The 27,930-nt window shown below is 33.0% G+C and overlaps 2 protein-coding genes across 4 annotated transcripts in view; one reads left to right on the forward strand and one right to left on the reverse strand.

Annotated features, from left to right (window-relative positions):
• The window catches only part of LOC110373722 (uncharacterized), a 190,206-nt gene that overhangs the window by 46,440 nt on the left and 115,836 nt on the right, over positions 1 to 27,930 (forward strand). The window contains exons 1-2 of one of the 3 annotated variants that reach the window (XM_021331080.3): positions 12,986 to 13,206; positions 15,417 to 15,763. The exons of the other annotated variants lie outside the window; for them this stretch is intronic. The gene's annotated coding sequence lies outside the window, so the exon portion shown is untranslated. Of the gene's footprint in view, positions 1 to 12,985; positions 13,207 to 15,416; positions 15,764 to 27,930 lie in introns of those variants that run through there. 3 annotated transcript variants of the gene reach the window in all.
• LOC135117647 (uncharacterized) overlaps positions 1 to 27,930 on the reverse strand; it is a 72,327-nt gene that overhangs the window by 16,308 nt on the left and 28,089 nt on the right. The window lies entirely within an intron of this gene.

The following is a 27,930-nucleotide window of genomic DNA, read 5'->3' on the forward strand; positions in this document are numbered from 1 at the left end:
ACGTTTCTACAGTTCTTGTCAAATACCTTTGTATGCAATATTTTGCACATTGAGAAAATGTACAAAAAATCTTTTGCCAGCGTTATCCTTTAATTCTTCAGATTTGCATTTTTCTCCGAGCTTTTCATCTTAAAGGTAAGACTTTTCTGTAATCATATAGTAGGATCAAGGAAGTATTTAACAGGACAGGAATGGTAAATAGAAAAGGAATGTCATTATTATAAACAAATTGTGCAAGCAGCATTCTAAACATCACTTACATGGGTGCTTGTGGAGCCATGCATATACATTTTACTTCCCGGAGTCTCAGAATTTCAAACAACGCTCGTGTTAAGGATTTCTTAGCAAATATGCACATAGCACAAGGAAAATAGTTTGTTTGTTTCTTTACACTCCAAAGGCTCCGAAACTATTGGACCGATTCGAAAAATTCTTTCACTCCTGGAAAGCTACACTATCCTCGAATAACATAGGCTATATTTTATCTGGTTATGGGCAGAAGTCCCCTCGGGACTTGGGTGAAACCGCGGGAAAACTGCGAGTGTGCAATTTTAACAAGGTTTATAATAGGGTCCTTCTGCATTCATATTAATTGCATAGACAAAGAATGTCAACCGAAAATGGTACTAGTTAAAGGTTAAACCTCCTTGTAGGAAAGTGTAACTTGCAAGCCCCACCTAACTTGTCTATGCATCAACTTATGCACTAATGCACCAAGTCGGTGCTAATCACTAGCCTGATTTCTCTTACGTGACAGATAACTTGTGACAATTTTTTTTTATATAGATAGTCATAAACTGGTTGGCGGAGTAATTAGCCAATCTCGAATGGAATGCGGAGGATAGTGCCGTTTAGCTTGGCTAGTCTTGAAGAACTTTTATAGTTATTGAGATACCTGCATTAATTTGTTAGTGGATTTTATATTGGACTACATTTTGTACTGATTCCCAAGTTTATCAGTATGATTGGATTTTGAACAGACATATCTCGAGGACAGCGCAGAATTCCGTATCTTTATAATCGTATCAAGAAATATATCTGAACTCTCTGAACCTCTGCCTGAAATGTATAACTTTCTCGGTCTATAAAATTATAATTACAGTAGGTAATATTATGTATTATATGTAAGAAGCTATTAAAATATTAAAAGGCCTTTTGATAAGTTTTATAGACAAGAAATCCTAGTGTGCTCAGATCGTGACTTGCAGACGGTCTTATATAAAATTACCTGAAGCTAATTTAAGCTATTATTATGTAGAACAAACTATACCAGGAAGCTAGCTGACTTCCACAAGCGTTTATTTATAATATTCCGTTCTCCAATTTGTTTGTCTGTCGCGATAATTACGTTAGTACCCCCGAGCGATTTCGTGCGTTCAACAGGTTGCGTTCAGTTGTAAACTTTGACTACAACATCGATTGTAGGGAAATAGTATTGCGAGTGATGAATCTGGAACAAAAACAATATTATTCGGTTTGTGCTTCAAATACATTTTTATTGTAATTTTTCCAATATTTCTAAGATTAAAAACAGTGCAACTATTTCTTTATATAACATATCTACATTTAATTTCATCAAATCAAAAATTACTTAAAAAATCTACTTGTACATGACATGGAGCATTCCTTCAAATTATTTCAATTCTGAAATGCTTTAATCACTGTTATTTAACTGGGATAGCTAGGGATCCCAAATGTACCTATTAGAGCAAAAAATCACATACAAGAATTGATGCTCGGAATAGCAATTGCGTTATAGTACCAAATAATAATAAAAGCGCCTTCACATTTTGAAACTGGTAGAATCCGGTTCACATTAAAAACTTTATCTGTATAATCTGATCGAATACTTGATATTTTAATGTCTGTTGATCGCAATGAATACTCTGGGAACAATGATTATGAATTCAACAATAGCAGTCAGGTGCGATCGGTACTCTTATAATTCTGTTGATTGAGAAGGAGCCCGTGGCGAAATAAAAACTACACGGTTAGATCAATCACATTTAAAACTACGTTTGGTTTGGTGAGTCTATGGATGGGAGTCCATCCATAATGTCGTCATAACGAGCTCTTCTTCATTCGAATTGGAGCTATGAATCCCGGTCCCGTCATTCTTACATCCCTGGTTTTCAAAAGCTTCTTGAGAAGTCTATTATCTCCCTTACCAAGGGATTTTGTTCAGGCCAGGTATTTGGGGTTGTACTGGTGAGATAGGCACCTCCATTTATACTGGTAGGTACTCAGCTGCATACATTTGGAGAAAGAGCACCGGGGTTGATGATGAGAATTTTCTCAGTAGCGATTCGTGTGGAAATCAGTGAAAGGCGATTAGTAAGACGGATTTAACGTTAATGAATGAGAGTCATGTATTGAGCGTGGACATCCTAGAAGGAAGTACACCGACCTCATTTGTGCCATCCTTCGCAAAGGTCAGGTATCAGTAGCCGGCCTTTGTAGAGGCCTTGAAACAGATCGTTTTGTGAACATCGTAAACTGTAGTAGGAGGATATTTTTAAATATAGAACTTTTTATTTTTAGACATGATGCGTATCGTTATAGCCTGTACCTAATAAAGGGCCCCGGATCCAGAATAAAATTAAACAAACTTAAACTAAAGGGCTTCGTTAAAAAAAAAGAGTGAAACCTTAGTGGGTTCTGCAAAATGCACAGAATACAGCACGGTCTTATTTTTATGGACTTGACCTTATAGAATAATAGAGTAAAAGAATACGAATGTTATCACATTAAAATCAGTAAAAAATTAAAAGTGTTAAGGTAGGTTCGACGTCCATACATACAAGTAAGTAAGAGTATTTTTAGAACGAAGAAATGATTACAATGTTCCATAGAAATGTAAACAATTTCAAATAAATCAACTTAATTTTATTAATCTGCGTACAAAGTGAGACAATATTCCATTTATTGATTCAAATACAACAATTGATCTATGTGCTACACAAGTAGTTAACAACACTTTAAATGATAATCTCTTAATTATCGATGACCAATAACATTATGGTCATGTTCCGCTCGAATGACAAGTCATAAACATTATTGAGGAAGTGACTCTATGACTAAAGTGTTCGGTATAACACCTTGACAGGTGACGAGATTAGATTAGGAGTCTTGAACTATAAATATTGTCTTTGGGTATTAATAATTCAAGCCGCAGGCTGTTGTGTAAACGTTTGCAGAAAAGTTGATGCGTAAAAAATTTAAGTGCGTGTACACTACACTTGTGTATTAAAACTATAATCATAAGTATTTTCTCGTCTTATATAAAAAAAGTCCTATATTTACAAAATCTTATGTTCAAAAAAAATTTTTTTCGTATATGTAACTTATAAATAAAAGGAAAATATATATATATATAATAATAACTACTCTAATATCATTCAATAAGATACATTATTATTTGAATTTATCGAGAGTGTAAATCTTTGGGTGATGGTTTATACGTAGAAGGATAAAAAAGTCAAGCTAAGGATTTTATTCAAGTAGCTTGTCTAATCCATACCCAAAAGACAGCTTATGTAAGTACATTTCTATACAACTTAATATTCGTTGCTTGTACACCTCTCGCCTTGCCCGCGACGCTCGGAGACTCGAACATTCGAAATACAAAGACATTTAGTACACAGAAGTGTCACACTATTTATCTGATATCCTTTTTGGAAGAAGGCATAACTATGTCTCATGTAGATTTAAAACTTGACAGAGAGTATAAAGGTTTGTTAATGTAGATATTGAAAGAGATGGAAATCACATGGTCAGGTAATTAAATGGGTCTTCCTATATGATTTCCCTGGTTCTTTCTTCTAAAAGATTTAGTTAAAAATCTGTTCCTAAGTCAATAGGCATTAATATAATTAAACGTGTCATTTCCAGCATAACCATTGTATTCTTTTAACAGTCAAGAGGAAAATGACACACAATCAGACACTTCCTAACGCCTAGGTCAATATTGTTAAGGCATGTGTCTGTGGTATTCAGGAAAAGTCTAATTTATAGCAAGCCTTTCGCGGTTAAAAAGATTTTTGATAAAGTACCTGCATGTACAAGCATTCAAAAGTATAAGGAAGTCTATCTCTTTTTCATTTCAGAGTTGTCAAGTGCCGTATGGATTTTTACGACCTGTCTTAAGATCCTCTTCAAAATCCTTTCACCTTTCAACTTCGTAAGAAATGTCGTAACATTTGACAAAGAAAACATAACGGGAATCCCCACGGAAAGCAATAAACTTGAGAAGAGCTCTTAATTGGTTGGCAAATATTAGCGATACATAACGTTACATAGGAAACGGTACATATGTAATAGACAACATGTGTATATTGTGTATATGGTAATACATTACCTGTATATGCAAAATATGTCCGGATGTAATTTAGTAATGTACTGCAAAATATCAAACGATTTAGTGCCGGAACTTGCTACTTCATTTTAATTATCATTTGAATGAAACACTATTAACATGTCTTAATTGTTTAATATGTCTTGTGAAGTGTGGCCGTTTGACTTTTCGAGGTGAAAAAGTGATTTGACGTTTACGTCAGTCAATGATTGTAAACACGCATAGGTTCTGGAACTTATATCAATTGAGAGATTTATTTAAATATAATGTAAAGAAATACAATATGCATATTCTAGCTATGCTATATGCGCAGTTACACTGAGTTCAAAAGCTGCTAAAAGCATCTACCTCTACTGGTCTTTCCGCGACTATTTTGCGGTTGGCTTTTGGTCTCGCCGAATCCAGTGAAGATCCAGTATTTAATATGGAACGACTGCCTAAGAGTAGGACTTCCTCAACCCAGTTTGATACCCGGGCAACCTTGGTGAAATTGGTTGTTAGACTTTCTTCTGATTACCTGTGACGACATCAAAAGATGTACAAATGACAATGGGGATTCACCAAAGTAAAAATATTCTAATACTACGAGTAGTTATTACAAACTAAATATTGAAAGCAGGCAAAGATGTATATTACAAGCATAGCAAGATAGATCATTTCCACCACCAACACTAGTATTCAGTTTTACTACACAAGAAGTAAAATAAAATATCGTGTTTTACTTTCACTGTAATAAACTTTTACGCGTGGTGTAAGTTATGTCTCGTTACATATTAATTGTTATTAATAACGAGCATGACTCAATGGTTACCAGATACGAACACGTGTCAAACAGTGAGTAGGTACATAGTTTGAAGTACGGTATGCATCCTCAATGCATTGATTAATATTTCCATACATATTTGAAGCTTTATTGGACTTTTTAGTGGAGAATACAGAGCGAAAGTTACGGTAAAACTTTTTGTGATGTAAAATGCAGTGGTGTAAAATGTCTTTTCCGTTTTGAAAGAAAACTTAAAATTTTCTAGAGACACGTATTTGAATGGTTAAAACCAACATTGAATCGTGATTGCAATCTATTCAACTATTTTATAATGTAATAGTATTTGATTCGTATGAAGTGACAAATAAATAATACGAATCTAATTTTAACATTTGAGAAAAATTTAGAACGTAGTTCCGAACTGAGTTCCTAATTTTTAAAGTAAGTGAGTGTCAAATAATAAAGCACGATTTGATATCATCACGTTAACTATTGTAAAACGATTTGTGACTTTTGATATTTCGCCAGTAAACAACGTACCTATTAAGTAAATAAGTATAAACCAGCCGTGTTCAGTTTTAGAATCATTTGGCAGGGAACAAATTGTCAAGTAATCCCTTTTGCATAATTATTCATCCGTACATACTTACAGCATCATTTCGTGTTTCACTATGACTCTAATTCCCTTTTCCAATCCAATTCATAGTCTATAAAACGCCTATAAAATATGCATCACTGCTATTATTCAACATTTTACGCAATCGCACATAATGTATCTATTACATATCGATTATGTTATAACGCATGCTGAATAATAATGCAATAATTATACTAAAGCTTTGGCGAGAATTTCTACCGGAAGTGTAATGCATCATATGTGTGCGCGTACGCAAGTCGGCGCGATGTCGTGTGCGGCCATGAAACCAGCTTTTAATGCGGATGTGACAGCAAAATGGTTGGTGCAATGTATGATCTGTTTTCGTGTGTGGTTTTAAAAATAAATCATTTCTATTAGTGGACAGTCATTCAAGGTTAAAAAATATAGCAAAGGGCAGGCACATACAATTATTTACTTTAAAAACTATTAGTACTGAAAACGATTGTTAAGACGCATGTTATATAAATATTAGGATAAACATTAATTTAAGCTAAATATACTACAAATTAACAGCTATTAATAAAGTTTTATTTTTCAAGAGGAGGCATTATTTTTTTTAACAAAACATGGTACAAAAGGGCCCTGACATTTCACGTGATAAAATACATTTTACAAATACATAATCGTTGATCGCAGGGACGATAAAATTACCAATGGTCACATGATTAATTTTGTCAATGTTAATTGATGGCTCCCGGCATTATCTTTATTTAAATATATTCGAACCTTCAGCTTTAGTAATCAATGCATGAATGTCAAATGTTTTTTGATCGTTATGTTTCGCAATAACTATCGTCTTCTATTTTTTTCTATGGACTTTTTGGAAATTATCTACACTTATTTTCACAAAGTAAACTCCATGTACCATGTCTTAAAAGACATGTCTTAAAAGACATGGTACATGGAATTTTGAACAATTAAATAAAAAAGTATAATAATATTTTTCACTTTGTAATATGCCGTTCATGTAATCCCGCGTATTTCGTGGCCATTCCGGTAATGTGAAATTAATAAACACCCTTGCTCTTTCCAGTTTCGGAATGGCGGTACTTTACAGCCTTTCATTTTGTTTATATCACGAGTAATTTGTATATAATCTGTTTGTGAAGAGCGAGTCCCCTAAGTTTTCGAACTCCTAAACGAAAAAAGGTTCCTCTATTAAAAAGGAAAAAAGATCACTTCCTTTTCTTGTAAGAAATCACTTCCATATTACTAAGGTGTTTGTAAAAGTGCTAAAATGCAAGAAGGTACTTGTACATTTCAATTTTCAGCTCAGATGTAATATACTCATTAGACACTTCTTTTGACCTAAAACGTCTTAGAAAAGCGCAATGATTAAGCAGAAAATCTGTTAAGCGAGATAGCACGATTCTCTAAAATAAGAATTAGTTTACTATTTATAAAATTTACTCTACACTTGTGCCAGTTTGCAAATCATATTCAAGTTGGCAAACATTTAAAGAACCTATTTGGTTAGGTTCGTGACGTAGCTTAGCAGTTTACATACTGCGAGAGCTTCTAAAAATATTTCAATGGATGTTCCACTTCATATTTTCTTGGTTTGAGTCGCTTAAGTTTTCTTTTTTCTAGCCTTTAGATTCTCAGGTCAAGCATTCGGTTGTTTTCCATCCTGAATTTATGTTAGCCCATAATGATTGGACTTGTTCCATACCTTGCCTTCAGGATATAGGATATTTATTGGCTCACATATGGCATAGGATTAACCCTTTTTTCTGTGGTGGCTGTGGGTAACACATTGGAAAAACTTTGTGTGTTCTTAATCAGCACTTATAAGTGATAAATGCCACCAAATTACTCTTAACTTTTCCTAATAAAAACATGCGTGGTCTTGACCAATCTGTCATTGGGTGACATGAGGGATAAACGCAAAATCTGACGTAAAAAATACTCATATGGATAGATGTCATATTTGTTATTTTGTTCCAAATACATCGGAATATAATTTGACCGTACGTGACGTCAATGCAAGGGGCGGGGTTTCCCAAACAAAGATAAGAAGTGAATCGTGATCCATGATTTTACGAAATGATAATTTTAACTTCAAATATTTTTTAAACCATCAAAGTGAGTTCCTGATCGCTTCATTTGATCTTTCATGCGCTAAGTTAATAAAACATACTTTAGGACAATTTAAGTTGATAACTTGATTTGTAAAATTAACAATTAATTTATTGTTTCAGGTACTAAAATCTGTTTGTTGACAACGAGGACGTCCGTAAGTTATAAATATCATTGGAAAAGTTCCACTTAGAATTTTTTGTTAGGTTGCTTGATTCGATTCCTATTTATGGGTTTTAATCAGTCGAGTTTTGCCACCCAATTATTTATATGTGTTCTGATTTAATCTGGTATTTATTTATATACAGACTTCTTTTTTTTTGTGTTCGTGTTTGCTTACGTTAGTTGGAGTCGTGGGAATTATGTGTTGAACCTTAGTTCGGAACTTATTCTTGACGTAATAACTAGTTCCATCTAGCGGCAATGAGAAGAACAATGAGTTAACTTTAAGTTATATGCAATGTATACTTTTTAATGGTGTGTGTTAAGTGTAGTTTAAGTATCTAATAGTTAAGTTAGAGATTTTTACACACTATATTCCCAATGCTTACTTATTGCTTATTTTGATGTTATTTCTAGACAGAGGGCTAGGATGTCCCGATATGTCCGCGCCGTGTAATATTAAAGTTAGTTCAGTTATTTTGTCAGAAAAATACGATAAAATTACGATTGTACGGAAGCGAATACCTACCTTCTGCTACTTAACTTCTTCTTTCGAATCGATGACATGTATTATAGTGAGACTAAACACTAAAAACTAAACACAACTAACATGGTGTTATTTAACTATAATCATTTAAATTAATGAAATGAATAAATACCGCAAATTACCGTGAAGCTATAATAAAGTAACATAGATACGCTTTGCTACAATGAATCTATGTGAATTACTAATTATTATGTATCTATTTTTACACCATAAGATGTGTGCAAAATGCGTCACAATAGTCATTTTACAATGAGGAAAAGACGTGAGGTCGTAATTCTCAATCGCAGGCATTTAGATCGATCGTCTTAATAATATTTATGTAAATAGGAAGACGTTTATTAAACGTGTTTTTTGTTTAATATTGCCTTTAGATGATTTTTCTAGCAGTGCTTTCAGTCTAAAAGAGTGTAGCTGCGTATCCGTGTATGTGTATATAATATCTGTGGAATGAAATCTATCCATGGAGTGAACTCTGACCTCTTCAACCCACTTACCCTTGTAACCCACAGGATGTTCTTGCTTTGGGCTATTCGTAAGGATTGATAATGACAATGAAATGATGATGAGAAGGTGAAATTAAGTGAAGAAAAAATAAACTTGGAGATGATATTGGTAATGTGACGAAATAATAGTAAAGAAATTAAAACATAACAGTGACTTTTAGAAAAATCAACCTTTTGGACTTTGATATACCTACCACGTTTTAATAGTCCACTATTAAGTTGAGACATAAGCTTTATTGTTTACAAATTGGATACAAAGTTTTCCATACGAGTAGATAGTAAACATAGGAAAAAAAGTTGATGATAATTCGCATAGGACTTTGGTCGTGATGCAAAAACTCGTATTACAAAGTCTATTTTAGAATAAACAAAGTCATAAAGCAAGTTTTGTGGAAAATCCAGGCGTTTGTTTCTTTTTAATTTGTCTATTAAATAAAATGACCTTTGAAATTGGCTTGAGAAAACATTTTGGAATGGGCTCAGAGTCCAACTTGCAAAAACAAGTTGGAGTCAACTTGGCTCGAGGAAAACCCATCATACGACGTCTAACGTATTTTTGTTTTCGTTCTAAATTTAAAATACCAGTATACTTATTATTGTCTTAATATACAATATTTATAATTTATAATACATCAACATGGACTTTGACCTGACACTCATTATAAGCTTTCGTCACAAAACTCGCTGGAACATCGAGCTTCGAGCTTCTTACGGAAAAGCTGAAATGAAAATAGTGCTTTTTGAGACAAAAGTTCTGAACCTATCTATATGATCGTATATACCTAACTAAAAGTCTATTCAACTTCAAACCTGAATCCATCAACTTATAGTACGAACAGACTTTAGTGAACAATTTTCATTAACCAATGTTAACGAAGCAAATACATACATACAACATCAGTATGACTATATTTTTTTTGTGTTTCGTATTTTAAAAACCTTAAATATCAATGTTCAACCGCAATATTTGTACAACCACAAAGGTTGAAAATAATTAATAGGTATTGTACTAAACATTTTCATAAAAATTTTGACTGTATTATCTTCCCTACATACTCCACGTAAATTTTAAAGAAATCCCAATTCAGAATAAAAGCAAAATTGTTCGATCGTTCTTTGATTTTTGGTTCATTTTTACATACAAAATTACGTAGTTATCACGTATAATATTAAACTTCTTATGTATATTATTGTAAAATAGGAATTCAAATCAGTACACAGTGCGAGAAAATTACGCAATGTACTAACCATTTCCTAGATGCTCACATTATCCACATACAAGGAACCTATAGTAAATTATTACAGCTTCATACAAAACTATGTATATTCATAACACATTCGTGATCATATCATAATTATCATAAGCAGATCTAATCCACATCACGATTACATGGAATTATATAATTACTATCAATATTTACCTATACATATGTCGTATCTTGTACTTACTAGATACGACAATCATGTAATGTGTTTGAAGATTTTACGACGTTACTCTGACAGTCTTAACAATTTATCTTAGAGTGCATTTGATAACCTTGAATACGAGTAAGTAAGTAGTGAATAATTATTATCAATTGCAATGTGAGTAAAAAAGCTCAACACTGCAACATTAGCACGATAATTAATTTTGTATTTTAAGTTACGGGTTGTTTTAATCCTCTTAACACAATTGATGAATGCAGTTCGTACCAATGAGTTTTTATGTTTCTTTATTTATTTGAAGAGACATAATTTATATAATAAGAACGGGTCTGTGATGAAAATATACATTATAATTTTTAATATTATGAAATACAGAACAATAAAAGTGACAATTAAGAAAACGTATCGGTTTACGCAGACGGGATGAGAACTATTAAAGGACGCAGCGAAGCGACAAGACGTGTGACTCTAACGCGTATGATGAGAAAACGTGATCGAGAAATTTAAAAATAGAATACCAACGGCTTTTTATCCTTAAACAGAAATAAACTGGTATTAACTGATAAGCAAATCTGTCTAAATTATTGAGGATATTCTTTGTCAAAATTTTGGACTAAATTTAATCTCGACGTTTATGGAAGCAGTGTTAAAAGGAGATTATGTTCATCACAATCTGGTTGGATTAAACAAATGGACAGAAAGTACTTACAATTTGTGATTCGCATTTCATATAAAAGCGTAGCAAATTTTCTTTTGACCAAAAATATTTGGTGTATGTAAATAAGTAATAAAAATAGGGTGTAGTAAGATATATTGCGTATGAATTTTGTTATCTTCTTGTATTATTTTAAATAGTTTTATATTAAAAAGGGAAGTTGAGCAGCAAACTTGTTAAGTAGTCATTAACAATATATCAACAACCTGCTTTACACAGTAGCATTCCTGAATGTAAATAATAATTACTAATCATCATATGAACATAAATTATCAGATGCTACTGAGATGCAAAGATTATTAAATAGTATTATAGAATTAAAGATAGTATGGCACAAATCATCTCATCATCTGCCGAGCCTTTACCCAACTATGTTGAGGTCGGCTTCCAGTCTAACCGGATGCAGCTGAGTACCAGTGTTTTACAGGGAGCGACTGTCCTATCTGACCTCCTCAACGCAGACTTTCTGGCTTCTGACTACCCGTAAAGACTGCCAAGGATGTTCAATGACAGCCGGGACCTACAATTTAATAGTTTACAGTTGTAGTAAAGTATGGCACAAAATATTATGTAAAGTGCAGAGTATCTATTTTTAAGCAGTTAATAAAAAAAAATTTGATTATTTTATGCGTACATTTTGTTACTTGCGTACCTAAATCAATGTTTTCCTGACATGTTGTATATGATGTATAAATTAGCAATAAATTACTTTTACCAGCAGGACTCAAGCAGGTTTCTAACACCTTGGTTTCCAGTTTTTCAAGTACTATAATTGTGAACGTTTTTTAATACTTTATTTAGTAAGATATGATTTGAAATTGTAGTATAATTTTATCTTTAATATATAGTAAATTAATATGTAAAGACATTATACTGTACTTCAGCGAAAATATTTCATACTTATTACACAATTTGAAGTAATATATCTACAAAAAGTATCCCTGTCGTAAGTTAATTTATTCCATTCGTTATCTACATGTTAAGATTAAACTTTATTTGTTTTATAATATAATAAAATGAGTACCTATATACTTTTCGTACATTAGTTAAAAGTACCTTAGCTTACAATCTAAGAGTTCCCACCATCTCATTGTACCTTCAAACTGGTTTGAGGTTTGACTATTAAAATAATGACCATTGAAAAAGTGGCAAAATTAATTAGAGTTGAAAAGCACCTGTTTAAGTTTGGAGCAAAATTAAGTATAATAATGAAATTGCAGGTTAGCTGTGTCTGCAACCTGCTCGTCACGACTTTGCATGATCCATGACCGTTTTTGGACGAACTCTTTTTAAATGATAATTTTCTGGCATTAGTCTGCTTTACTTTTTAACTTACTTATATATATTTGGCAAGATACAGAGAACTTTAGAAGTATCAAGAACATTCGAAAGTATTTTGGATTCAAATAGTCGTATTACTACATTGGAGTATTTTTGATCGAAGTTAAAAGGGTCTGTTTTATCCTACGATGAATAATAATTATTGAAATCTCTATTATATTGATTTCCATCAGAAAGCCATTCATAAAAGCTAGAGTTTACTATTACCAGACCACCTAAACCGCCTTTACAGTCACACACACAACAATAACAGACCCTGTGCCTGAATATACAAAAAAAGACCGCATAGACAGTGATTGCGTTCACTTACTTTCGTCTGATTAATCTGTCATAAACAAACGCAGGTAATGACGCGCCTCCCCGAGATTTTCCGCCTGTAGAGCCTTCGACCCGTAAACTCGATCGAAATGAAAATGTAATTATCGAAGTAAACAATGGTCAAGTCGTTTGGCGGCATTCGTGCGTCGAACATCGCGGCAGTCGCACGCGCGCCGTGCAAACAGGTACAAGCGACGAACGCTCGTACGCTTTACCTTATCGCGAGTTCCTTACATCGCATTGTTCGAACGAGATGCACTTATCTTCATGCCGTACAATCGAAAGTGATAAATGATTCAGTACCGCGGATGCACTTGACATTGACGCGTCAAAATCTCGATGTAAGTTAAGTGATCAAATGTTGTTTCAGTGGCAGTGCTCCCAACAATTAGTTACGGCAATGAATATTCATACTTTTGTATTATTTATCCGGAAAAACTCCGTTTGTTATCTGCATTTTATTGTTTTAGTATCATTGTTATGGTGATTCTAGACGTTAGGCTTGTTACGGGTTTACACCGCAAAATGAGTTAAGATTAGTGGAAATAACTATTCAATTACCCTGTCATATTGAAAATTGCTAGTTTTTCTTTCATCTTTCAGTATAATAAATGAGGCAAGTTATCGGTGTAACTAATTTATGTTCGCTTATATTATGACGTTATTATAGTAATTAGTGTAGTTAAAAGTGTATAAAACAGTGGACCAATTGTCAAGTTGTTTTTTTCTGAACGTTTCAAGGGTACGACAGCGCGCGGTTTTCTGTCGATCACGTGCGTGTGATGCGTCTACGCAAAGAAAAGCGCGCCGTTAAGAAGTTAAGGAACAATTTGCTTTGGACAGTATTCACAAGTTTCTCTCGATACTGGAAATTAGAATTCTGGTTACTATAGGTATATTTTAACTGTGCATTTATAAAAAAATATTTCCATATTTAAATAAGTGCGAAACTACAAGGCGTTCTTAAGGTACCTCATTTGAGTGTCGGTCATAAAATCGTGGCCATCAAACTATTCAAATAAAGTTCAGTCGCAGCTGGCATGTCTACGAATAAATCTACGGAGAGCAAAAAACAAGTTCTGTGTTCGTAAAATATCAATTAACTACTAAGATAAACATAATGAGTTCTATATTTCTAAAGTCATTAATTTATAACCCTCTGGAAGAGACAATGTGAACACAGAAAAAACTTTTGTACTTACTGTAATCCTAAGCACCTAAGTTTTTTTTACTTTACAGTTCGTGTATAATATGTTTAAAATTCTTTTTGTTTGTCAGTAGGCAGTGCCTTAACTCTGTACATTGAGGCATTCTTCAGTCTATAAGATATAATTATGTAAATAGCATGTGACAAAAACCACGAGCGTACTGACGTATTCAGATAAGTGAAGCTGTGTAGTTGTGTACATTTGAACGTTGATTTTGTTCACGTCTCGCTATGTCAACCTGTGATTGTTAGTTTAGTGAGTGTTGAAATTGTTGTGTTTTAAATAATTTTTTGATGATATCCTATTGAGAAGGTGAGATTGTCTTAGAAATATCAAAATACTCGGAACAAGATTTTTATAGTATTTTATTTTTAGTACTAAATAGGTAGTAAAATATTTAATAGTTGGAAAACTATCACATTAAAATTAACGCAAAGAGCCAAATGTGCAAGCAACTAAAGATAAAGAAAAACACGTGGCTGGTCAATTAAAAAGTCTATAGCAATTTCCCTGTGAGCTCAAGTTTTTCTGAAGCAAAATACTTTAAAGATGCTAACAAAAAAATGCTGTTTACTTAAAATACAAATTATTTTTTTGTAAAATACATTACTTAGAATTTAGAGCGTGCTCTGATGACATTAAGATAAAAGTTTTCGTAAACATCGCAAAAGTGTCACCTCCTAGACATGATACATAATAATAATACACCTACTAGGAAATTTAAAGGCTTTGTAAAAACAAGGAAATATTTGTACCTATAAGGACCATCCTATAATTGCAGGCTTCATATTGCAACATCTTCGGACAATGTAAAATGTATGAATATTAATGCATTTGCAATTCAGAATCAGAAAAGATGAGTCTCATTACCACACGTGTAAGAATTTGAATAAAATGTTGCTCCATTGTAAGCAGACAAGTAATTATTTATAGGCTTAAACATTGACAAACAATTTTGCTTCAAAACTTTGAATTAAATAATCGAATTACATTCAATCATTTTTAATTTTAAGAGTATCAATAAAAACAATAAAAGGTCAGAAGTATCACAAGCTACCTTGATTAAATAATTAATACAAAATCAAAACCTATTTTCTTATAACAGTAAATACATAAAAATAAAATTGGCAATAAAGGCTGCCAAAGCGATTATTTCAATAACTTTAGTAAAGCCAAGGTCGGGTTTGTAGATTATTTAATTTAATGAATCAAACAAAACAACAAAATGTCGTGTAAACTTTTGTACCTAGTAAAGCCAAACTTTTTGTATGGAGCACGTGTCCACGGAAAAAATAAAGATTCTCTAGCGAATTTTTATGTAACGTTAAATTTTCTTTTTTTAGATCATCGATAAATAGTCGATAGTTATCTGAACGACATCAACGAAGTAGCTAAGCGCTACTAAACAATAGTTCTGGCAGCGGAAGAGGAAATTATCTCTGCCACAGTGACGGATCACGAAAAAATAAAACAGTGACTACTATCGTATCACTCGATCAAGTTTCAGTTCAGTGTTTATAGTGTTATCTTGAGTGAACAAACCCTGTGTTGTGGTCGGACACTTGCGATGAAACGTCAGCGATTTTGACGTAAGATTTTTAGTCGCAAATCGCAGAAAAACTGGAGGTCGACACGTATGAGGTGTCAGTTGTCGTCCAGCTGACAACAGATGTCATCCCCATTGAAGTCGGTGAGTCAGACATTTATAAAAGATCTTTGCCGTAGTTACATTAAGGTACTAAATTAGTTTTTGACAGCTGAATGACGGTTCTCTGTAGTGAAGACTTTGTCATCTCTCTTGTGGCTTACGTGATCTATCTGCGGTTTTGTACCTTGTCCACGTTTTGTTTACATTTATAATTATTTGAATTGACCATTTGGTTTTGAACGAGTACCTACACGTTAATTGGAAAATGCATTTAGTCTCCGTGTTTACTTTCGTGCTCTTATTTTCCATACCAAACGTAATGACATGACGTATGTAGGTTTTATGATAATTCCATAATCTATATGTAGGTAAATTAATTGTCACGTCGGACGTCATTTTATTTAAAACCTAAGGATAAATTATACTCGGCAAGATGAAAAGAATACGTTGAGTGCTCAGTCTTTTTATACATGCCAAAAAAACAAAACAATGTGAATCAATTCGCGTGTAGCAACAACAACCCTTTAAGTATTTTCTTAGCTACCTTTAAGCAAAAACAAGTACTATTTACCAACCGCTAATTATCAACAGTCTTGCAATCGTTTCTAATTAGAAAACACATTAGGCATTAAACGTGCTATACCGAATTAAGTTAAAGCGTTCTTTTACTAGAAAATCGAGTATTCGAATACCGTACACTCGATTCGTTTAATTAATGCAAAAAATGTCCTCTTTACAAATTCGTCTTCAGACATTACTTATCGAAGATGGTAAAACAGGTCTTGCCAGTGTTTTTGTGCGGTAAACGGCTGCCGATGCCGTGACTTCAATCGGCCGAATGAATTAGGAGGCGCTTGTTCAAACTTAGATTTAAGTACTAATAATACTGAAAACGAACTTAGAAATATTATATCCACTACCAAAATAGTTTTTATGAGTTTTCAATAAGTAATAAAATTTTAAGAACAGGCTTCTTGTTAATTATTATTTCTAAAGGCTTTTAGTGTTAAATTATTCTCAGGGATTTTTTTCGCTCGATTTTTTTATTTAATTATGTTACAAGAATGAGTTATAATGTGATCATTAAGATTGATGAACACAATTTTCTTTAAAAACTTGATATTTGAATTAATTAAAAAAAAAAACGAATTTATTAACTCTAGTTTTTTGAGAGACAGGTATTATAAAATAGGAAGGTGTATGTGGTATATGAATACATATATAAAGTTATCATATAATCTTTAGCAGACCAATAACCATAATCTAATGTTATCTCTCATACACCATCAATGAATCACTTCTATAAAGTAGTTCGCATTGGCTCAGAAGTCGTGAAAAATCTGGTCACGCTCGGTTATGTATGACCTTATCTAGAACAAAATAGATTATTGAATGAACTTCGCTTTATTTATTTATTAGTTTGTTACATGCTTAGAATTAATATAGCTGTCACACTGTTTTTAATCTGTCAAATATATCTATATCTACCTACTCATAAAACACACATAGCGGTATTTGCTACGTCAAAATACCTACTATTTTGATTTTATTCTTTTACTAAACCAATGTATTTTTAACATCTAAAAAATATACAATAAAATTCTATGGTCGTATTTTCCATAAACTTTAGATGTCATTCGCATATCAGACGCAACTGTTTTAATTAAATATAACCTTCTTTTGTGCGAATTTGTATCAAAAGTTGCATAACATATTTTTATATTACGTAATATCTGTATAACTTGATGCATATCCAATCAGAGTAAAATAAAAGAAGGTGCAGATAGAGTAGGTACTCAAGAAGTATTGAAGGAAAGTACAGAGATATCACAATAAAAAATGGGTTAAATATTTGTTCTCACTCAACCTTCGCAGTGTTATTTGTTATAAAAACAAGGATCGCCGTGACCTTGTCAATGCGTCTGAGTGATGAAGATAAAGGAGGACGAAACAATACACGGCGCGAGGATACATCGCTTATCACCGCCACTTAAGGCTGCGTGTTCATTATATTTACACTTTATTGCAATTTTTATAGTACCTACTTCTTCCTGTTAGGGCTGTAAATGTGAATTGTAAAATTGTTTTGTTAAATGGATATAGCGCGATCGTGTATGTTGGCCCTTAAATATGTGTCGATCCATAACAAGCAAAATGCGTACACGCTGATATATTTTGGGAAGTAAAACAAGAGGGGAAAATAAACGGCTTATCTAGTAAATCTCATACACTTACTATCACTTAGACTGTTATCGAGTTTTGGATTGAGGTGTTAACTTATCAACATAGTTATAAAATTATACGACAGTAATTACCCACAACACGTAAATTCTGATGCGTAAATCACAATTATGATTTGTTATTTGGCGAAATAGTAGCAACAATAATTTTATTTTACTGTTTGTTTGGTCCTACAAAAATTAAACCATAATTCCTTACCTACATATTTTTATGATCTACTTACACAATTTGTTTTAAGTTAACCCTAACTTTTCAATACAATGAAATTTTACAAGTTATGCTGTTGCAGTAGGTATTTAATTGTAGAAAAAAAACATGTTTACGTAGCTATATTATACGTAACAATACTTTCCGACTGTGATGAATTACAAAACAATACCGGTATTAACTACTTTAATAAAATTATAACACACGCGTGAAAAATAAGAGTATCCAAGCAATTTATTTTCGTGCATAACTCTTGAGTGAAATAAGCCAATTAACGTGAGCTAGGGCTAGGCTTTCGTAAGGGTTACCGACTAGTTACATACGAAGCTGGGTTTATACCAGTATTTCTATATATATCTTTGCCTAAGTGATACCACACCTTACGTTCCCATGGTACTTCATTTTCGTTTACAAGTAACTCATCCTTAGTTATTGCTTTACACTTCAAGCTGTTAGATTGTGTAATTCATGTTCGATAGGCTAGTATAATAAATACAGTAAGAATTACTATGAAGTATAATGTACGAGTCTTGGTGGTCTTGGCCCAGTGGGTATAGAGTAACCGCTTAAGTTTGAGCGTAGGTTCGATTCCAGGAAGGCAAGTACAATGCAACTTTTCTAAGTTTTTCTGGACAATAATGACAGATTAAAGGTGAAGGAAAACTTCCCAAGGAAACCTGGATTATGATGTCTGAAATCACCAACACGCATTGAGCAAGCGTGGTGATTAACGCACAATCCTTCTCCATGTGAGAGGAAGCCTGTGCCCAGCAATAGGATAAAAAGACTGATGGCAATACACGAGTTTTAATAGTCCGTATATCCTTAAAGCGAGCTTAAAAAAATGTTGACATGAAGTTAGTTACTCTATAAAGGCGGGTATTTTCTCACATTTTCTGATTTATGTGCGGGTCGATACAACAAAATTTTCCCACGCACATGCGGGTACCTATTAACCACATAATAATGACTCTATTTACCTGGTTCAATTGAACTACGGATAATATTTGTACGTCATCTAAAAAGTGGTATCTCATGATACTACATTTCCTTATCAAGAAAATATTGGGGGTTTTGTTTAATCTTTACGTGAATTTGAAAAATCTCCGTAAAATATATCCGTGTTTCTTTATAATATTATCTCCTGAAACGCTTCATAGATGCAAGATCTTGTTTCAAGAGGCAATGTTTTGTTTCAATTTATTCCTCATTGGTTCCGTAACTTATATTCATAAATCATTGCTTGTTAACGGATTGAACGATTGCCCTCCGTTACCATTTACATAGGCATTGATTACATGCATTTTGAATAAAGAATATGTTATTAAATAAATCTAGAATTTATTATTAAACATATTTATTCAATGCAGGGACTTAGTTCTTCACCTTCAAAGTTCGTTCCTGTACATAATGGAAATACTTTTGCTATATTCTGTAGCTACGAATAATAAATGGTTTGTGCTGGAAATATCGATTAGATGTTACTAAATGCCAAGCCCAAAAGGTCAGGAATGAATTATAAGTAATGGTGAGCTTTCAACGCGTGTCCGGAACTGAACATCCAGCTACAAGACGTGAAATAAATACATTTTTAAACAGCAACCTACTTCGAAATGCAAAATCAGAACGAACTTTAAAGGCAGCTCTTATTTTGAGCGTTTGAGATAAGAACACGTTTTTATAATAAGCAAGATGTCTGGCTAACAAAAAACGAAGATGTAAACTGTAAGCGAAGCTCTGTGCCCTTTTGATACACAGGTCTCAGACTAACTTCAAGGAGAAACAAATGAACACACCCTCATTTGATCAACATTAAGGTCTTAAAATGTAGGTCGGATAAACTTCCTAAACAGGCCAGACTTAGGTACGCCACACCCTTTGTCAAACGACGGCCTAGAGACTATTTTGAGATCCACTCCCATTAAACAAATTGATACACCCATAAACTCTATTCGCACCCTTACAAAGACAATAGTTGAGTGATGGGACCACCTACTATAATGGATACAATTGACCTTGATTCTTTGCGTCAGTGACTCTCCCATGGGCCATTTCGCCGACCCCACCAAGGTTACCGAACACACTGCTCGAATGTTCGGCCGACACGCGATCCATCATTCTATTTTAAACTACCTTATGTTATAATTGAGTTATATAATAATTAACAATGTACCGTACACGCGAACGTCAAGTTCAGATATATTTTGATTAATCGAATGACCGTGTGAGATTTAAGTGTCATATTGGTTTTACGGTATTTTTGTGTCACTTTGATTGACATTGAATTTTAATGTGAGTTCTAGTTTTTTCTAATTATAAATTAGAATAAGATATTTTTTTTCAATTTAAGGATAAAGTCAGGCAAGTACCTTGATGTCTTGAATTTGTTTGTCACGTACCATTTTAGTTTAAGTATTTTATTTATCATTATTTGATACGAGGAGCTCCTTTATGTAGCCTTGTTCCCATTTTCCTTGTTCCGCACATATACGATGTCAGTACAAGATACTTGGGTACCAACAGTTTTCAAAACCAGCTATGCGCTACATAACAAAATAATCGGGCAGTTTTTTACTTCTCTGTGCTTAAAAACTTAAAGGATAATAACATATTCTTACTACATAAATACTTACAGGTTCATAACCGATACTTCTGCATAGTGCCGTATTAACAGCTTCAGTTGTAAGCAGAAAGGGTAAATTCAAATTATGTATCTTATAATAACTTAACTATTTAAGTAAATAAACGTATCATAAACTTATTCCATTAAATGAAATAAGGCACGTACTTTCCTGCTGATTTTCTATTGAATTAGAAGTAAGAAACTTGCTTTAAAATGGGTTAACAAGTAAAATACTATAATTAATCATGTAACGAGCATTCCGAGGAAACTTCAACGACAGCTCAGCCTTCATTTACGTAATCGTATGTTAATTGTAGCGTAACAGCTTTGAGAGACAGTCCTCATTGACTTCCAGGTTTTTAATAGGCACATTTGGTTTCATCATTATCCTAAGCCTTTTTATCGTCCCACCGCTGGGCACTCTTTCTGAGAAGGATTCCATTAAGCGTTAATCACTACATCTGCTGAAAGCGGGTTCGTGTGCTTCAGTGTTCAGACTTTATAGTCTAGGATTCCCCGAGATGTTTTCCTTCACCTTAAATCAGTCAGTGATGTCCAAGATATTCTTAGAAAGTACATAAAACTTTGTATAGGTTCTTTACCCACTCGGCCACCTCATACATTTAGCTTATTTACATGTAATTTTATTTTCAAAAATATTTAGGCAATACAAACAAAATACAGATAAAAAAATATATGAATTACGCACCAAAGGGTTTGACTGTGTGTCCCATAATGTAAGGCCGTTCTGTTTGCTAATTCCAACAACATTTAGACCAGTTATAAACAAATGAAGCAATGGATTTGGTACAAGGCCAGATTGACACTAAACTGAAAAGTGCATGTTTCCTTAATATGCCTTCAAAATTATATTTCGGAGTACATAACTTGAAATTTTAATGAGCTAATTGGCAATGAAGTTCTCAAAGAAATTAAGTTGTTGAGATAAAGTTGACCGGGATTTTGGTAGATTTGAAGATTTTAATCAGTCTTTGGTGACATTTATTTAATGCTGAAGGCAATCATGATGTCGGATAAACCAACATTTTAATATTCTTTCTTAGAAATGAATTTATGATATAGGTATCTAAAGAAACAGTTGCTTTGATATAATTTGTTGTATAAGTAGCTCGGTACAGGATAATTTTTCAAAATGTTATTTCTCCTTATCATTTTGACTTAAGTAGATGCTCTATCACAAATTGAAATCAAAGGCCATCTCACTGTTTCCTAAAAATGTATATAGCACGTTGTGTTAACTAATTACCTAACAATTTTGATAAAACCTGCAGCAAAATATTTGGCAAATATTTTCATCCTCACATGATGACTACCGTAAGTCATAAAGTGTATCATTGGCGAATTTGTTTAGAGTCAACCGTGCGTGATGGATGGAGCATATGACGTCACACCTTGTCATGAGACAACACGTGGAAAATTTTACAACAATTGTCCATGTGAATGAGCATAAAAATATGAGTGACAGGCTTTACGGTAGTCTAGTTGCGCTGGTTTTACAAGCACTGGATGATAATGTTTCATTATGAAATGCTGATGTGGGTGAAAATAGGAATGAAGGAAGTCAGATTATGGCATTTCGATATTAAGGACATCAGAAAGAAACAACACTAAACAGTGCTTTTGAATCTAAACCAAATTGTAGGAGCAGCCATGCATCATAAACATCAAGATAACAGCGATATAAAAAGTATCGACATTATAAGTCGTTACAAAAGAAACATTAGCATAAAATAGGAATTCAATAATCGCCGGCTTGATTATTTGTAACAAGAATTCACTGATTCTAATTCAAATAAAAAAACCTAATTTAATTCTTTATTATTTACACCGGTCTCGTCTAGCCTGTCAATCTGTCTGACAAAACCCTTTAATAAAACACATAAACCATTCTGCTGTAAACTACGTGCCCAGGCAACTATACATAATATAGTATCAAAAACAAGAAAGAGAGAATTTTAATTTGTTACGACTTTACTTATAGCAGTATATTTAGACTCTCTTGACGAACAACGATCTAGAAATGCAGACAAACAAGAAACAGTAAATAGATTAATGGCTGCAGTCGAGGAAAAAGGGACAAGGTCGCTATAAAACTACGTTTACTTAGCACATCTACGGGGAATAGAACAGGTCTAGTCTTCTTTTGTTTTTTGATCTCAACACTCTTGACTTTTATAGTTTAGAAACACTAGAGAAACGGGCATCTTTAAGTGCACGTAATAATAATTACAAGATGACCAAATAGTTCATGCCCTTGCCTCCATCATCAGATCAGTTTGACCGTACCAGATAAATAAATTGTCGTCAGAACTAGTAACTAGTAACTCCTTGGAAGATGGTTGAATTAGTTACCTTAGATTCCTTTACATAGTTGAGGTCGACTTAATAAAATCGAATTAAAAAGGAACAAAATTGATTAAAAAAACATAGCGTGTTAAAATAAACAAGTTTTTTTTATCACAAACGAGATATATAAAGTGCTAAAAGTTATTATGAAAATGCAAAATAAACGGACGTTGATGGCTCTAACAATAACCGTTGACAATATAAATATCAGCTGATGTGTGCGAAGATAGTTGTGTCCTTACTAAACATGAGTGATAATACGAACAACGTTGGTTGCTTGTTTATAGAAGATATTGAATATAACGAATCATAATAATATAATATAATATCCTTGATACGGCACGTATTGTGAGGAGGTTTCTGTCTCTGGGACCCTAACCACCGGTACCTTGGACCCTGTGCCCGATATCGGTGGCAACCTATTTTTTATATTTTTAAATGTTTTTTATTTTTATATTTAATATTTGAAAATGTAAATCATATGTTAGAAAATAAATAAATGATAAATAATAATATAATATAATATAATATAATAATATAAAAATAATATATAATATAAAAATATAATATAATGGAAATAGAGAAAACTAGCTAGGTATTTCGAATGCAAAACGGAAAATCCAGAATATGCCTTCTTCGGGTTAAAAGTAACAGTAATATGAAATATGCAGTTCACCTCCAAGAAGACATTAAAGACAAACAGCACTATAAATAGAGTCCATTAAGCCGTTAAACGAATTATTCTAAGAAATAGTTAACAGACTTAGAAATACCCATTTTGTATATTTGACCACTAACTCTTATCTTGCAGTCTAGTCGGGTCATTCTCTTTCCGTCTGTCTGGCTGAAGGTAAAATCAATACCGAACTTTGTATTGTAACTCTGTCACGTGAATTTAACACACGAAATAAATATTATGAACAATTACAATGTCACATGGAAGTGAATAATTCGTAGTGATTGCTATGATTCGATACGTGACTCGCATCAGAGGTTCATGGCAAGGTCCTCCGATGACAGTTTGTACCTCCGTAAAACGATATCATACTTTATAATTGGAGGCATAAGTTCTAATATTGTTTGTGCACCTGTGTCACGTGAGCTAATCTAACTTTGTCCAGTTTTCATCGGGCCACGTAAGGACAAACAGGAAGACTCCTATTTAGAAAGCCCTTGATCTTCTGAACCTAGCAAGTTCAATATGATTCATCGCTTAAGGATGCTAAGGTCTTCTGATTGCAATGACCTACGTGGATTTATATAAACAATTCAAAGAATTTCGATTGAGGCGGTGCTAACTTATCAATCAAAATATGAATCCTTAAGTTAAAACTTTTGTTTGAACAAATTGCATGACGTGCTTAATTCATCAAACAATTATTATGACTAAGATTTTATGGCCGACGATTGTATTTAGGTAATAATTATTTTATTACACAATTATTATCATAAACCTAATTATTGTTAATTGCCTATTATCCTCAAAGAATAACTTTATTAAAAAAATGTTACTGTTAGCAACATTGTGCGCAAAATAACTGCCACGACCTTTACTACAAGTACCTACAAAAATAAATACAATACATTATAACTACGTATATTACTGCCGCCTTATATTTCAAAGCCACATTGATATATTGCAAAAATGTAAATTATAATGTTGGGGTCTATGAAAAAGCTATTATTTATCAAAGTCGTATGTGACTCTTCGCATACTAATGCTATAATGTCTAGTTATTATAAGAATCTTGATCACCGCTATATCGTAATCACAATGCAACACCATTCAATAAAGATCTTTAATCTGTTTTCTTCGGTTTTATAGCTCGCTTTAGTGTGAAGGAAAATGTCATTAGGAAACTGGTAATTACGTAATGAAAATTCTAAGCGTGTCTCACTGTCTTTAGGTACCTGTACTATTGAACTTTTATAAGCTGTGGGTGTAACGTGATATATGACCTACCAAGTAAAAAGGTATATATTTATTGCAACGTTTATGTTCAATTAAGGATCATTATTAATTATATTGGACAGGCTATTCATTATTTTTTCCGGATCTGTCTTGGATTAACTTTTTTCATAGCAACGCGCATGTATCAATTTGATCGACTTATCTGCACAGTATTCAAGATAAATCCATTCTCAAAATAAGTTTTCTTCTTATCTTGATATTGTTCTGGAAACCGGTTGGAAAGAAAGTAAGTGCGCTAAGATATCAACGTCTATCAATAACGCGATGATGTAGAATAGTGACAAAAACGTGTGATAAATCGCTGCAATTTGTTTTACTTGGCAAATGTATTGAGCTTGACAGTCAAAATGATAAATTCGATAAAGACAATACAATAGACGGATAGCGTGTGACAATACGCACTAACATTGTTCGCACTACAAATTAGATGGTTCGTTTGTTCATCCGTAGCGTTTAATGAAGGTGTAGTTGCAATAAAATTTGCATTAGACAATTTTGGGTCAAGGAAGTCGAAGAGTGTTTTTTGTCACAGTGTATGCTGTTTTTTTTAAATCGAGCAATGCCGCAGTATTTGCTTGTTGGTCATAAAATCATGAACAGTTGGCAACCTTGACTGGTCCGATGATCACAAGCGAGTCGACGATGATTGTGTACTCACTCGAGCGGTCTTGATAACGACTCCGTTTATACTTTTGTCTTGCTCTTTTCAGTTTTTTCTACTTCTAGTTTCTTTCTAATTTGTAACATTTCTTCATGCGATAGTTCGATTTGATGGATATTACTTATTTGGGTTGTTGAGAATGATGAAGTACAGTAATTGTTATGATTGTTCTCACCATGCTTGTATTATGTATATGAAAATATGCTAGAAGTAGATAGCCTATCTTTTTTCCTTCTAATTCTAATTTGCAATAAATCCTTAGATATTTAGTCGAAACCATAAAATATTATCATGATTGTCCCATACATAAGGAAAAATTGTATGAAATCTAAGTATACTATCCTCACTCTCGTAGGCTCATGTGAATCCCCTTACTACGAATCACCCACAGGTAAAACATTAGTATAACTTAAAGAAATTTCCAATTAGCAATACAGAGTACGTCAGCTATTAATCTGAATGAATGTAAGTGAACGTGACGTATGTTGTTTGTAGTAAACTAACGTCGGTTTCTCGTACAATGAATACAACAAAACCTTCTCTCAAATATTTACCTAGGGCTAGTAAGTGCCGGCCGAAATTCGATTGTGGAACTGTATGCCGATTTTCTTTTTTTTGTTGCCGGTGCCCTATGTTTAATTTTAGTTTGCTGTTTAACAGTTTGATTTGAATTTAGAGGACTTGGCCCCGGTTTTACTGGCTACCGATAAAGCGTCAGTTAGCTATCTGATAGTTAATGCTTTCTGGCAGATACAGACTGCTTATAATTTCTGCCAGATATTGTTATCGAGACCCGCGAAACGAAAACTAAAAATTTTATCTAACAGATAAATTCCTGAAAGGCTATCAGAGATCTTATCAGTAACTGGTGAAATTGGCCATGGGTTTTATATGGTTAAGAAGCTTTAAAAAGTTACCTATGTTGCTAAGTTTACCTATGTTATATTTCTTTTTGCAGACAAATGTTACTATGAGTTATACCTACATACCTAATTGATTTATGCTTCAAATCTTTTTGTAAAGTCTGTTCTTTATTTATTCTATGTGATAGCCAAAAAACTTATCCATTGTTAGAATTTTTTGTTTTGGACATGACAACTTGAAGCTCTGAAGGATGCTTATAGAATGAGCAATAGGTCGGTTTATTTGTATTGTTCTTGTTACCTAGCAATTATTAACCTCATAAAGATAATGTTTTAAACATGAAATAGATCACGTTTTGTTTGTCTTCCAATCCAAATATTATAAGTTGAATTTACTTTCTTTATATTAAATGCTGTTTAGTATTACTAGAACCTAAAACTTCTTCCTCATTATATACCGCATGTCTTTTAAATATTTAATATGAATACGGAAGATAATGTAGCTGACAGAAGACACAAAGCATTAACATATAAATAGATGAAGCACATACTTACGAGTACTATTTATTTTGTAGACATTCAAACAGAATTTCGAGATGTCAAACAAGCCTTCGGCCACAAATATTTATCATACAATCTAACCTAGGGAAAATTAACTAGAAAACTGCATTCATATAAAAAATACGATCATGATACGCATTAATTATTCGCACTATTCGTAGTTGCCCTTGCAATATAATCAGTTTACAAACAAGTCTTTGAAAGTACGTAATACTTTGTTAAAAATGCACTTTTTTCCTGGAAGTTTCTAGTTGATTCCTTGAGGACATGGGTTTTTCCAATACGATATGGTTACTTATTACGTAGTTGCGCATTATAACTATACCACAATTCAAGTATACATTTTACCTCTACTACATTACCGTTTGGATTATTACTCAGGTTCGATTACATATCCATTATGGGTCACAATAAATGTATTTACATCCAAAACGCATGTTCTCAAGTTACTTACATTATTTACTTAACCAAGGTGTTAGCCTTTTGTGGATGTCAAGGTATTTCCCTATTTACTTCATAGATATTTAGGACTGACATATATCCAATACGACCTCGAAGGGCAGTAAATTATGTACTGCAGGAGAAAAAAATATTAGTGTCTTTTAACTCTAGGTAGAGTATAAATAAATTCATGAAGCTGAAGTAAAGATAACAATGTACCTACTCTTTTTTTTAACGACGTCAAAAATCATCAAATGACCCCTCCCGCTGTGG

Source organism: Helicoverpa armigera, chromosome 12, assembly GCF_030705265.1.
Source record: "Helicoverpa armigera isolate CAAS_96S chromosome 12, ASM3070526v1, whole genome shotgun sequence".
Classification (NCBI taxonomy): Eukaryota; Metazoa; Arthropoda; class Insecta; order Lepidoptera; family Noctuidae; genus Helicoverpa; species Helicoverpa armigera.